The sequence below is a fragment of the Zootermopsis nevadensis genome, unplaced genomic scaffold, assembly GCF_977971745.1.
Source record: "Zootermopsis nevadensis isolate Lab colony 2312 unplaced genomic scaffold, Znev_1.0 Znev_ptg000045l, whole genome shotgun sequence".
NCBI classification, from domain to species: Eukaryota; Metazoa; Arthropoda; class Insecta; order Blattodea; family Termopsidae; genus Zootermopsis; species Zootermopsis nevadensis.
The window spans coordinates 2,570,182-2,582,057 of record NW_028259177.1 but is presented as its reverse complement, the minus strand read 5'-3'; the positions used below and the strand labels follow the sequence as shown (position 1 = coordinate 2,582,057).

Below are 11,876 nucleotides of genomic sequence, written 5' to 3'. Positions count from 1 at the left end.
TTTTTTAAAAAGAGTATTGCTGCTGTTTACGTAAATTGGTATGAGGTTTCAGTACATTTTCGTAATTTAATTTATAACTTTGCGGCCCGCGAGTCTATAAGCAGGGATCCGTGCGACCCCAGATCTGCAAAAGGTTGAGAACCCCTGAGTTAGACATTGCTGTTTGTATTACACAGATCCATGCCCATGCGTTATCCGTGATAAAAGTTCTGTATGTCTGAATCAAGAAATTGAAATCAAACAATTGGACGTTTCGGACCACCTCTTATCATTAACTGTGATACGTCGTCGTGTTGGCACATATTTTTTTAGTTCAGTTTTCTCTTAACATTCTGTATCGAAAAGTGTGATTCAGTAATTAGTATTCTTAGTATCTGGATGTTCCGAGTGGAATCTCAGCTCGAAAATCAGATTTCTTGAAGAGGTTTCATTTTGATTTTACCAGAACTTGTAAGATAATGTCAAAATAGGTCAGAATAATTTTCGTATTATTTTCAATTTGTCACTGAAAAGGTATTAATTGACTCAGAAATCAAGAAAGAATCTTAACTTCTTGCCGTCATCACGTGTCTGATTGAGCATGCCGGATAATTTTCTGTTCCTCGCAGAAGGATATTCTATCCTGCGACACGTTTCCTTGTAGATCAGCGTTTCTCAGCGTATGGTACGCGAGCCAATGTCGAGTGGTACGCGAACTAAGTAAGAAAATCAAAAGATAATATTAACATAAATAAGTTTTCCCTGAACGTATTTGGTTAATGGTACATTTAATGTGTTCAATTAGAATTATTGGTACGCCAGCGAAAAAGGGTGAGAACCCCTGCTTTAGGCTGAACGCAGTTCCATTCGGTTTGTGGGTTTATTTCTCCTTCGGGTTCATTTTCGTCTTCATGAGCTCGTCGGTAACAAGTGGTGACCTTTAACACGGGAACCCGTCGAGGATATACATGTGGGTTTATTACTTCCTTTCTTCGTGATGCTGTTTTATCTCTCTTATTTTCTTTCTTTTTCTCTCGCCTTTACCCTTACCTCTGTCGTTTCCGTTAGTACTCTAGGTATAAATCCACTGACAATAAATCAAATTGATTCTTGCGCCATGAAACAGAAGAACTGAATTTAAGGAGTGGCAAAGAAGGATAAAGTATACCATGAACTTGCCTGTTGAGTGAAAAATTGCACTAGAAACTCCGGTATTTGCTTGTATTGTTGAATTCATCTGTACTGTGAGTAAAGTGTGCGCCCTAAGACTGCCATTGTATGTTTCCACTCGCGTATTGCCGTTCTCGTAAGACCGCCCCTCCCATCCTTCCCTGAGCAGATTAATCCGAATTTAATATGATCTGTTTCTCTCATTGCATCTGCCTCCCTCTGTAGCCTTCCTCATCTGTCAGCCGTGCCCCACACACTCAACCCAATATTTGACGAAAATTGCGAATCATCATCAAGTTCGCCAGTCTGCGTATTTCTCCAGCCTCTTGTTGTTAATCGTCGCTGAATAGTTGTAGGCAACTTCGCGTGTTCGGAAGTTGCCGAGTTTTAAAGAGAGAGCTCAGAGACAGGCTATTCTGATTGCGGTTTCTTATAGTTTTACTCAGTTCCTTCAGATTTGTCATTATTATTCATTCTGTCATTTACTGACAATTTCGTTAAATAAACCGTCGTCTGTATTGGATTATTGGTATTTTAGGCCGTTATTTCGTAGCGACAATGTTTCATGGATGACGTTAAATGTAATATTTTTAAGTTAAGAAATTATGAAGAAATTTTCATAATTAGTTTAATAATTAGCACTTTTCGCTTATTATTATTATTTCGGTCATCAGTTCAAGGAGGATGAACTCTGCGGAACACGTAGAACGCAGGAGTAGAAATGGGAAACACATATAATTTTAATTGAAAACCCTTAAGGCTGGAAGTCACATAGCACATGAAAAGTGTGTGCGGTTATGGGATGGTTTCAAGTTCATGACAGGGTTTTATGGCAGTATTTTGTCTCGTCGCGATCAATCCTTGGGTTCCACGAAGACAATAAATATAAATCTGCCCACCACCTGGAATACCTATCAACTTTTCAAGGAAGACCACGAAGTTAGTTACGAGTAAGTAAAGCCGATTTCAAAAGTGTCCGTTTTGTGACGTGTCTGTGTTCGAAGAGTAGGGCACGACGCGATCTGCTGCCGTCAGCGTACACTGGCTCCATTTCAGCTCACCATGTCTACAAAACAAAAGAAAGACGTAGCAGATGCCACATTGTTGTAACCACAAGTTTACTCAGTGAACTGAAAACAGATAACGCCAAAGTTTTATGTTATGCACTAATTGAATGGCTTTTGAAGGAGAAACACAAATGAAATGTTTGTGCTTTGTCTTGTATCAAAGCAAATAATTCTGACGTTACCGACTTTTACAAAGCGATAAGTTGGCGGCGACAGTGTTTGCTTATTCCTGTCTGTTTACACAAAGAGCCAGGCTGACTTTTCTTCTCATCACTTCAGATGGAAAGTGTTTCGATGTGCATGAAGTTCATCTTCAGTTACATGTTTCGTTGCGCATTTCTTTCCTACGACCCGGCAACCCAACTTACTTGCAATTTATTCTGAATTTTTAAATTTTTACGTATATTTTGTTATAGTCGGCGCAGTAGTTTTTGACCGGTGGGGGGAGGCTAGGAGCGAGTCTCTTTTGCGAAAGTATAATGCTGACTGCACCGAGGAGCTTGTGTGACTGAACGCCCAAACAAAAGAAATACACTGACCGTGCCACCTCAGGTACACAGACTAGGCCCGTCCGCCAGCTTCTCCACCGGCCAGAAACTACTGCGCCGACTATAGACTGGAGTCATTACAGATAAACACTTTACGTCTGTTTCAGCTGCAAGGTTTTTGATGCTATTTTGGTGGCTCGACTGCTCTCATCCCATAGCTACCGGCTTTATGAGCCAAAACCTACAACTTTCTTCGAGATTATTTTAAGGGAAGAAAAGGCATGGGGCAAAAAAGAGAGTTTCAGAACTTCCAGACGAGAAGGGAAGGCTCATCTTGACTAATACGTTGCCTACTGTCTTCCTTCTCCTGTGTTTCGCTGCCTGTTGTACCCTTTTCTGTTTTGCTGTGTTCGATGTGGGGAAAACGAAGTTCTTGAGGGGGTGATGCGAGATTCTTTGGAAGGGGTTCTGTGGGCCGATAAACCTATATTATTGTACCATTAACCCTTAGCGCCCTTTCATCCCCACTGTCACTTTTCTTTAACCCTCCCCCCTCAGAACAGGGGGTGAGGTAAGTGCGTTCTAACATTATCAAGTAAATTCGTCTTATAATAAGTGGGTAAGAAATTGGAATTAATATCTGTTTTGTGCCTTTTTAGAAGTTTTTTTTCTTTTTCTGTCTCGTATTTGAAATGAATGGTGCAGCTCCATGCCTTCCGTAAGTACAAACACCCTGTACTACACTGCGGAAATCCCTTTCATACTTTCGGAGACACGGAGAAACCTACTCTGTCTTTCCATTCCATTACTTTGTACTAAGAAAGCTTGCCAAATTTGTAAGAATAGAATACTTTCGATTCTTAAGATAAGTTCCTGAATACCCATTCCCTGATATTTTAATCTGCTTCAACATTGATCCTCTAAACCGACACAAAACAGGAATGGAGTTGCCTTGTTTTTACAATGGAACATGAAGGCTGCTGTTTAAAATTTAAAGTGCGTTCGTACATACAACTATTTTAGCAACTTCAAAACGTCTCTTCCGCTGTTTCAGTACTCGAGTGTTTCGTATTTCTGCCCCACAGTCTCCATGCATCGGACACCCTCTTGGTCCACGGATTCTTATTGATTATTCGAAAGAGCTTACATATCCAGCGGCATCCTCTCCTATCAGCCACCCTGAGGACACGCTCTCGAGCGAATACATGACTCAGTGTTACGGAGAAGCTCCAGAAAGTGCATCATCACAGACGTACAGGTAGTCATTTTGTTTGATGGCTTATCTGTGAGGATAATATAAATATTAAAATGAATCTAACCTACGGGAGGTGCGAAGTGCATACAGCATTAATTGATTTGTGGTTTATTTAAAGATTGTTGAATTGGAAAGGATATGTAAGGAAACGGTTGTGGCCTGACTTGAGGTAGTATCCTGGAAGGACTGGAAGAAACTACGGAAAAAACTGAATTATTAGATCCGGTCTCTGAGTCAAGATTTTAAGTCGGGGTTTACCGCTTTCGAAGCAGGAGTATGTAACGTATATGAACATGACATTTAGTAAGATTCTAGAAGTTGTAAGGAAGTAGTTTGAAAATTCGTGTGCTACCTTTCAACTTCTCGTACATCCTGCTGTGCATGAAAATAGGTTTTCTTCACCGTCTTTTCTTGACGAGGTTTTAACTTTCTCGCATCGGCGAGGATGGAGACTCATAGGTACGTAACAACGTTTCGCAGAAACATGCTGTCTCCATCTACAGCGTTAAAGATGGACAGGCCTACATTTTAAATTTCGGCCATGGAGATGTAGAGAGAAAGGTATAATGAAACATTTTTACGTTCCTGTAGAGAATAAAAGTCAAACTTGTAGTCTATGCTACTAAGTAGTAATTAGACTGCACACTGCGTCGTAGGCCATAGTTTATAGTTATTCTTTGCAATACCTATAAGATCCTGAAACTTATAAAAGATCTTATGTTACAAAATGAAGCTAAAACGACAGAATATGATCGTATTTTGCATTACGTCCTTAACAAATATTACAGGAAAATATCTATCCTCTGGAATGTTGCACTGTATGGTCTTGTTGATATTGACCGACGTTTCATATGAGCTAAATTCCTCCATCATCAGGTCGATGCATTTAAGCTCCACCCAGTAGGTCTGTGAGGTCATACAGAGCATTATCCGAGAAGACTGCCATTTTCATACCCGTCGCTGTGAGAACCTGAAATCTCAACAGAAGTATATTTTAAATCTTCAACATAAATCACTTGGGGGGCGTGCACTAACAGCTCACGTTTTGCTATGCACAATAGTCGCGTTATAGCTGCGAAATCTTTAACTGATACGGTTTGCTTCAGTAGCTGTGGTTTTGCTGTCGATTACCTGTACACGCATAAGCAACTTTGCACGCCACGAAACTTCGTTTGATCGTACCTCTTTCTTGTAATCCACCGCAGGCGTTGACCGCTGTGTCCTGAGTAACTTCATAAGGGGTAAATCGTGTGCAATTAGATACGTGCTGGTGACGATATTATTTATTACGTATTAACACACTTGCTTCGAAGCATGGATATTATATTAGCTTTTGTTGTTGGCTACCTTGTAAGCTGACGATTCTAACATCATATTAACTCATTCTGGTAGCAGAACCCGCGAGATTTTGATACGGGTAATACAAGATAGTTTACTAGATCGAATTAATGTGTTCTTACCTTTTATTTCACAAATATATTAGCACAAGATAGATCTTCCTGTTGTTATCCCAGCCGTAGAATTCAGTGGCGCTTTTTTGTGGGTATTTTGATGACATTTCGGTTTCAGTAAAAGCGGTAATGTCTGGACTAGATGGCTTATCTGCTGTGGTTTGCTGATTTGGTGGTTTTGGAGAGCCTGCGGTCATCCATTTCTTGCCTTCATTTTGAAGTATAAGAAACTTTATCCCTTCCATATTCTTTATACTTTTTTCTGGTGAATTTTCGCACTCCCATATCTGCTGTCAGTCACGTCTGCGTTTCAGAAGCATTATGCTGATGGGATGGATTCTGAGAGATAGTAAGAGCATATTGTTTTGATGTACCCTCTTCCTTGCTGGGCGGTGGCTGTATAATGTAAGCCACCAGACGTATATTTCAGTACAACCCCTTTTCTTTTCACCCCACGGCCATTTCCGCACAAGATAGGTTGAATCGCTGGTGGAAGTGGGAAAAAAGTAACAAAAATCTCACGCATGGGAACTGTGTAAGTGTTAGTAGGCTACGTTAGGGGAGACTGGGGCTAGTTCTTACAATTTTCAATTACGATTTTTTTTGTACAATTATTCTTAAAATTTACGAAGTTAGCAATTATGGCTTCAGGTAGTACTATTATTCGGCTGTATTAATAACATTTTTTCAAAGGCCTATTTATTTTTGTTTCGCCACAAAACTTGTTTATTTAAGAGAAGGCGGTTTGTAACGATGTGTCCTGTTAGGTGTTAGTTACAGTGAAGGGGAAAATTGTTACAACACATTGTATTAGTAAACAGAAGAACAATTCTGACCTTTATTAAGTAATTAATTACAGACAATATACCACTTAACTAAAATATAACAACTTGCCCATGTAACAACTAGCCCCCTTCTCCCCTACTGGAAACATTCCTCAGCACTACTCTGGTACGTTTTTTTTTTTATTTCTTGTGTGTTGTGGGGAACTTTTGCGTTTTTAGACAGGCGTATTTTACTCGTGGATTGCGTGCAATTGGAATAAAGTATGCATTATTTCTGTACCTAAACTAGAGTAGACGGCATTCGTGATTAATTTAATGTCTTGTCCCCGGAAATGCGTGGATTTGTACGCCACCGCGTAGATTTTTTAGTACGTTCTTTAGTAGTATTGTTTTATTTGTATAGATTCTTGTTTACATGGCACGCACACGACTGCATGATATTTATTCATATCGAAAGCTGGATTATATTCTACAAAAATTCTTTCTTTTGTTTGTGTATCGTATTCATTGTAAGGCAAGGGTGAAAATTTCCTCTGTCCTAAAATTAACACCACAAGCCACGAGGACGTGTCTTTGCGTCCTGTTAAGCACTGTAATGAAGGAGTATTGGGAAGTGAAGGCATACATAATCCACGCATTCTTAACCTCGGCACTAGTAGTGGTATGTGTGGTATTTATTGTGATAATGTTGAAGGTGAGCAATCATCTTCCCCTCTCCCGGTCCATTTAATTTGCTAGAAGCGCTGTAAGTACCAGACGTCTCTCTGGATACGACCTAGAGCCGGTGGCGAAGGAAAGATTTTCTTGCTTCTACCGGAAATCAAACACCGGATGATGAACCCAAAGAAAGCCTTGTTACTGTATTCACAAGGACCAACAACCAGTCCTTATCCTGAGGCATATGATGGATCCAGTAAGTACCTTTCCACCCTCATTCCCTAAAATACATTTTAATATTATTCTCCTATGTAGACGACTGTCATTACGTCCTCCTTGATTTGACCATCCTAATAATGATTGTAGCATAGGGCCTAACACGAAAGTGTCTACCATTTTATTTTAGAAGCATCTGATACGCCATCTGTTCCCTGTGATGTTTCATATGTAGCCTAGTTGAAGCACATTTGGGATATTAATTTTAGATGCTATATGATTCACTTTTCTGTACTATGGCTTTTGCTTCAAGTTTAATTTCAACACGGAAACCAATGATTTCGAACTACGTAGTTCCCAGAGGCTGGCCTTTATAATCTCTAAGATCAAAGGGGGGGCGAATGCATTTTCAGTGTATGACAAACGCTGTTTAGTGAGACCGGTAGCCCTCGGACAACGAATGTCCTGTGTTTGCAGAGTGGACGGTGAAATGTGGACGTCAGAAGAAATTCGGTATAACCGGGGTTGGCTGTAATGTGATGTACCTGCGTAATTAAAATTTCGGATGTCTTGAAGGGATTCACGGACGGGTTCATGGCCAGTGTTCGAACAGGATATCTCCCAGATGCGAGTCGTATGGAGTATCCTACGGCTGTGTCCACCTGCGTGGTATCACTTTTTATGTGAGGTCTTAGTCATGAAGACATGTCTGTATCGTTACCTTTATGTATTTGTTGACATCTTGCTAAAGCTATGGTAGACAGTGTCCGTTTTCTGCTATTTACACGGCGCGACGTTTCGGGAGTTACCTCTGTTCCCATGACCGGTTGTCATTATAGGCTAAGTGGTAATTTTATTATTATTATAAGATTAAGGGCGACGTTTTGGATCAACCCATTCGTGTTTCGATTCCCGCCGTCGTAACTACTCCTAGGGCAAGAATAGAGAGTATAATGGTGTCCAACCACCTGAAGACGCGAGTAGAGTAAGCTCCCGAAACGTCTTGTACATCAACTATATCGCAGACTGTGCAATGCCCAACATATTATTAGTGTAATTAAGTAAGAAGTGCCACAGACCTTTAGAGATTCATCTTGATAAATATTATCGACCTGAAAAGCATGAAGAGAAGAAAAACGAATACTTCAAGAAAGGAGGTGAGAAACGTTGATGGTCTGACATGAAGAAGTAGAGATTACTTCCCAAGAGATTCATTCTCCTTTGCATAAACATTAACAGTGTCGTACTGCAAACAGTGTGTTACATTACGTAAGTCTAATTAAGCTTCCTTCAAACTTTTAAAATAATTTTTATCCCTACGGGAGGTACGAATGAAAATGGACTCCCTCACTCTCGGAGCATTTGCATATACAATCTGAGTTGTATTAAGGCTGTAGATACACGAGGAACAAGTGAAGTACTGCTACAGACTAAGTAATTCTCTCACCGATTCGACTTCTAGTTAATTTTGTTTCCATCGAGTTAAGTATTAGATTTAATTTTGTTTCCACTGCGATGTCTTCCACTTGTGTTTACAGAGTTCCGTAGGAAACTGGTATTTTCAGAACGGTTTCGTTCTTCTACATTCAGTCGATTGAGAAATAAATTCACTTTCTTTCACGTAACTGCAAAAATAAGAGACACTCGTGCATGGTTTGAATTACACCCACATAAACCGCACACCTAGAATTATAACTTTACAAAATCATAAATGAAGGAGAGTGAAAAGGTGCCATCCGTACCTGAATATACGCAGTGCTCACACCTTTCGTTTCAAATTCTGAATGTTCCTAGGAGGAAAATGAAGCCATGTCATTCATGCAATACCCAACCGTTACAATTACTGTCTCCGCTTTGAGCGTCTCTCTTCAACACAAGATTTATTCCTTGACTCTTACCGACGTATCTTCTGAAAGTGGACACTGTGATAATATTTATAATTACTATTACTGTGTGGTACGTTGTAACATTTGAGAGGTACAGTATTTGGGGCGAATCTGTACGTTCCACGTCCTCTGCACGTAATAAAATCAAGGACATCTGGGGGTTTGGGTTGGCTAGCAAGTAGGTAAGCATGTACTGCCAACACTGTAAAACTGATTTCCCAGCAGTAGTACTTTGTAGCACGCTGTCTTAATGTCTTAAGGTTACATGGTACATAAGCGCTTTCGTCTTTTTTGTCTACCCACAAGCTAGTGACATAGACGAATCGTACAGTTTGGCCCTGGGTGCTGTAAAGGTAGTCATTATCTAGAAAAGAACGCGGAATTATTGTATTATCTTCTTCAAGAGTTATCGCAGTCCCACGGTATCAGAACTATTTACTGATGGTGTAACACCTCTTACAAGAAAAACTGGAAATGAACACGTCAATTACCGCCTCTGGACGCCGGTCTGAGTCTTAACGCTATCAGCCCAGCCTATATAACTCGTGCAGGATATTACATCAGCCCTCAGTGTTTAATCTGCGATGTTTTATTGGCACAGGACAGAGTGTGGCTTGCAGGAAATACCTGTAAACTGTGATATGGTTTGGTAGTAGGTAAATAGAGAAACCAATATTCAGTGAACTGATTTCATGGGCTCGTCCACAGAGACGTCTAATTAGCCTGATCTGGAGGTTGGTGTTTGAATGTGTATACACGTGTACACGTCTGACTTGCTTTCATGATGCCACAGACGTTCCAGCAGAGACCATAATAGTCTGCTAATTATACATCTTACAGCATTCGCAAGACTATAGGAAGTTTCATATCAGCGTCTTAGTGGGATAAAAGATCACTAATGAACCCGAGTAGGTTCCGTATTTCATAATAGTAATTGAAATGTTGGTTGGGGCAAGTGATTTTACTGCAACGCGCATGAAACAGCAGATACAGCCACCCTAATTAAGAGAATGATAATAATTGCAGAAAATACAGTGCTCTCCCCTATATTTCAGTGTTGTGTGTAGGCTACGCTGAAAAAAGGATAGAAGTTCTGTTATGGAAAGTAATGTGGATAGTAACTAGGTCACAGGCTCTTGGGGAAACCACGGGTTTCCAGTTCCAATTTGTTGGTGGAAAGGAGGCGGTACTGTCTTGTGGAATATGTCACGATCGATGTGGTTGTGTTGAGGCAGTTCCCTCATGAGGATTCTTCACTGTCAGAAATATATCTTGCACAAATACATAGTACATTTTCTATCACAATAGCGTAACCTTACACTCATATGATGATTCCTGTTACGTCAGAGCATGACGGAAAGGGCGAAGGGAAGTTCAAAACCCGACAGAAAAGAGACCTTGTTGGAGACAGTAGGCGTAGATGGGGAATAATATTAAAGTGCCTCGTGAATATACCGGGGGTGACGTCTTAGTATATATCCAACGGACTCAGGATGAGTCCAGTAACTGGCTTTTATGAACACGGCAATGAACATTCGAGTTCCGCAAAATAAGGGAAATTTCTTGATTAGCCGAGCGATTATCAGACCCTAAGAGGGACTCTGCATGATGTTAGATAACTTGCCCTTTCACACCGAAGTAAGTTCTTAAGAAGTTGTAATATTTACTGTTAAATGAAGGTTTACAAATTTGTCCGCCGCATTTCGGCACTTCACATTAATGGAACCAGCCAGTATATGGTCCACAACGAATGGAAGAAACATTACCCTTTCCAAGTGAAGGAGTTTATAAATAGCCCAGTGAGTTACAAAATGTATTTACTGGAAGGATAGCTGGTTCGAAATCGTCCGTTCCAGGATAACGTTTACAAGGGGTTTCTTCTACCATTCTACGACTCTTGTATAGAAGTCTAAGGAGAGTGAGTTTCTTGGTGGCAGCGACTCTGAGAGTAGTTTAATGTTCACACAGTACTGCAAGATTCACGATGGTCCTGTTCTGGAGCAAATGACGCTATTACAGAAGCGAAGTTACATCGATCTGTCTGTCTTTTCTCGCTCTTTGTCGATCTCTTACTTCAAGTCTTTGCAGTCTGTCGTAGTCTTTCTGGGAAGTGGTGCGGGTGGTCGGGGCGAGGAGTGGTAGGAAAAGTATGACGTATGATAGTAACATTTCATATTCCGTTACTTGGGAACGTACCAAGGATATATAACCAATAACTAAATTTGCAGAAGTTGAACCATAATACGGAATACAAGAAGTACGAAGATGATCAGAACGCAAAGTTGTCTGTTAAAAGCGATATGCGAGAGTGAATTTCGCATTTGAAAATCGTATAATGAGAATTTTAAATGTCTGGGGAATTTTAATTTTTGTGCATTGAAGATTACAATTGCGAAATACTGTCGAGAATTTCGAAGCCCTACCCGGGATAAAAGTTGTATTTAACTTCATGAATATCTTTTTCCGTAGAGCGAGGCAGTTCGTTCGTGCTGTTATGTGAATGATGCTAACGACGACGGAGGAAAGACAAGGGGACACAATGTGTGTACGAGTAGAACCATTTCCTGCATAGAACCTCACCTGTTTCCCTCTGTTGTTCAACTTTACATTCCGCGTTACATAAACTAGAATCTGTGGCAGTGGTGGGGATGAATACTGCTGTGCCTCATTTAATTAAACCGGTCTCATTTGTAAGACATCGCCGAGTAGCAGTTCTAGAGGGGATCTCGGCACGGGTAGAAGTAATTAATATTTTCTGTTCTCTTTTCAATTTTACACTTGAAAATTGTTCGTGCCCCGTTCGATCCTTACTACTTACTACCTTAATTAATAATTTGTTTTAGGTACTACGGTCTGTGACACTTGCTGTTATATACATCAGATACATATAAATAGCCTGCCATCTTAAAGAGCCTTATTTAT

General features: G+C 40.3%; 1 long non-coding RNA gene across 1 annotated transcript; it reads right to left on the bottom strand.

The window, feature by feature from the left end:
• Positions 1-4,609: 4,609 nt before the first annotated feature.
• LOC110831531 (uncharacterized) lies at positions 4,610-11,576 on the bottom strand. The gene is made up of 2 exons (XR_002543623.2): positions 5,420-11,576; positions 4,610-4,929 (listed from the first exon to the last, which is right to left on the bottom strand). It is a non-coding gene; the product is annotated as an uncharacterized LOC110831531 (long non-coding RNA).
• Positions 11,577-11,876: the final 300 nt, after the last annotated feature.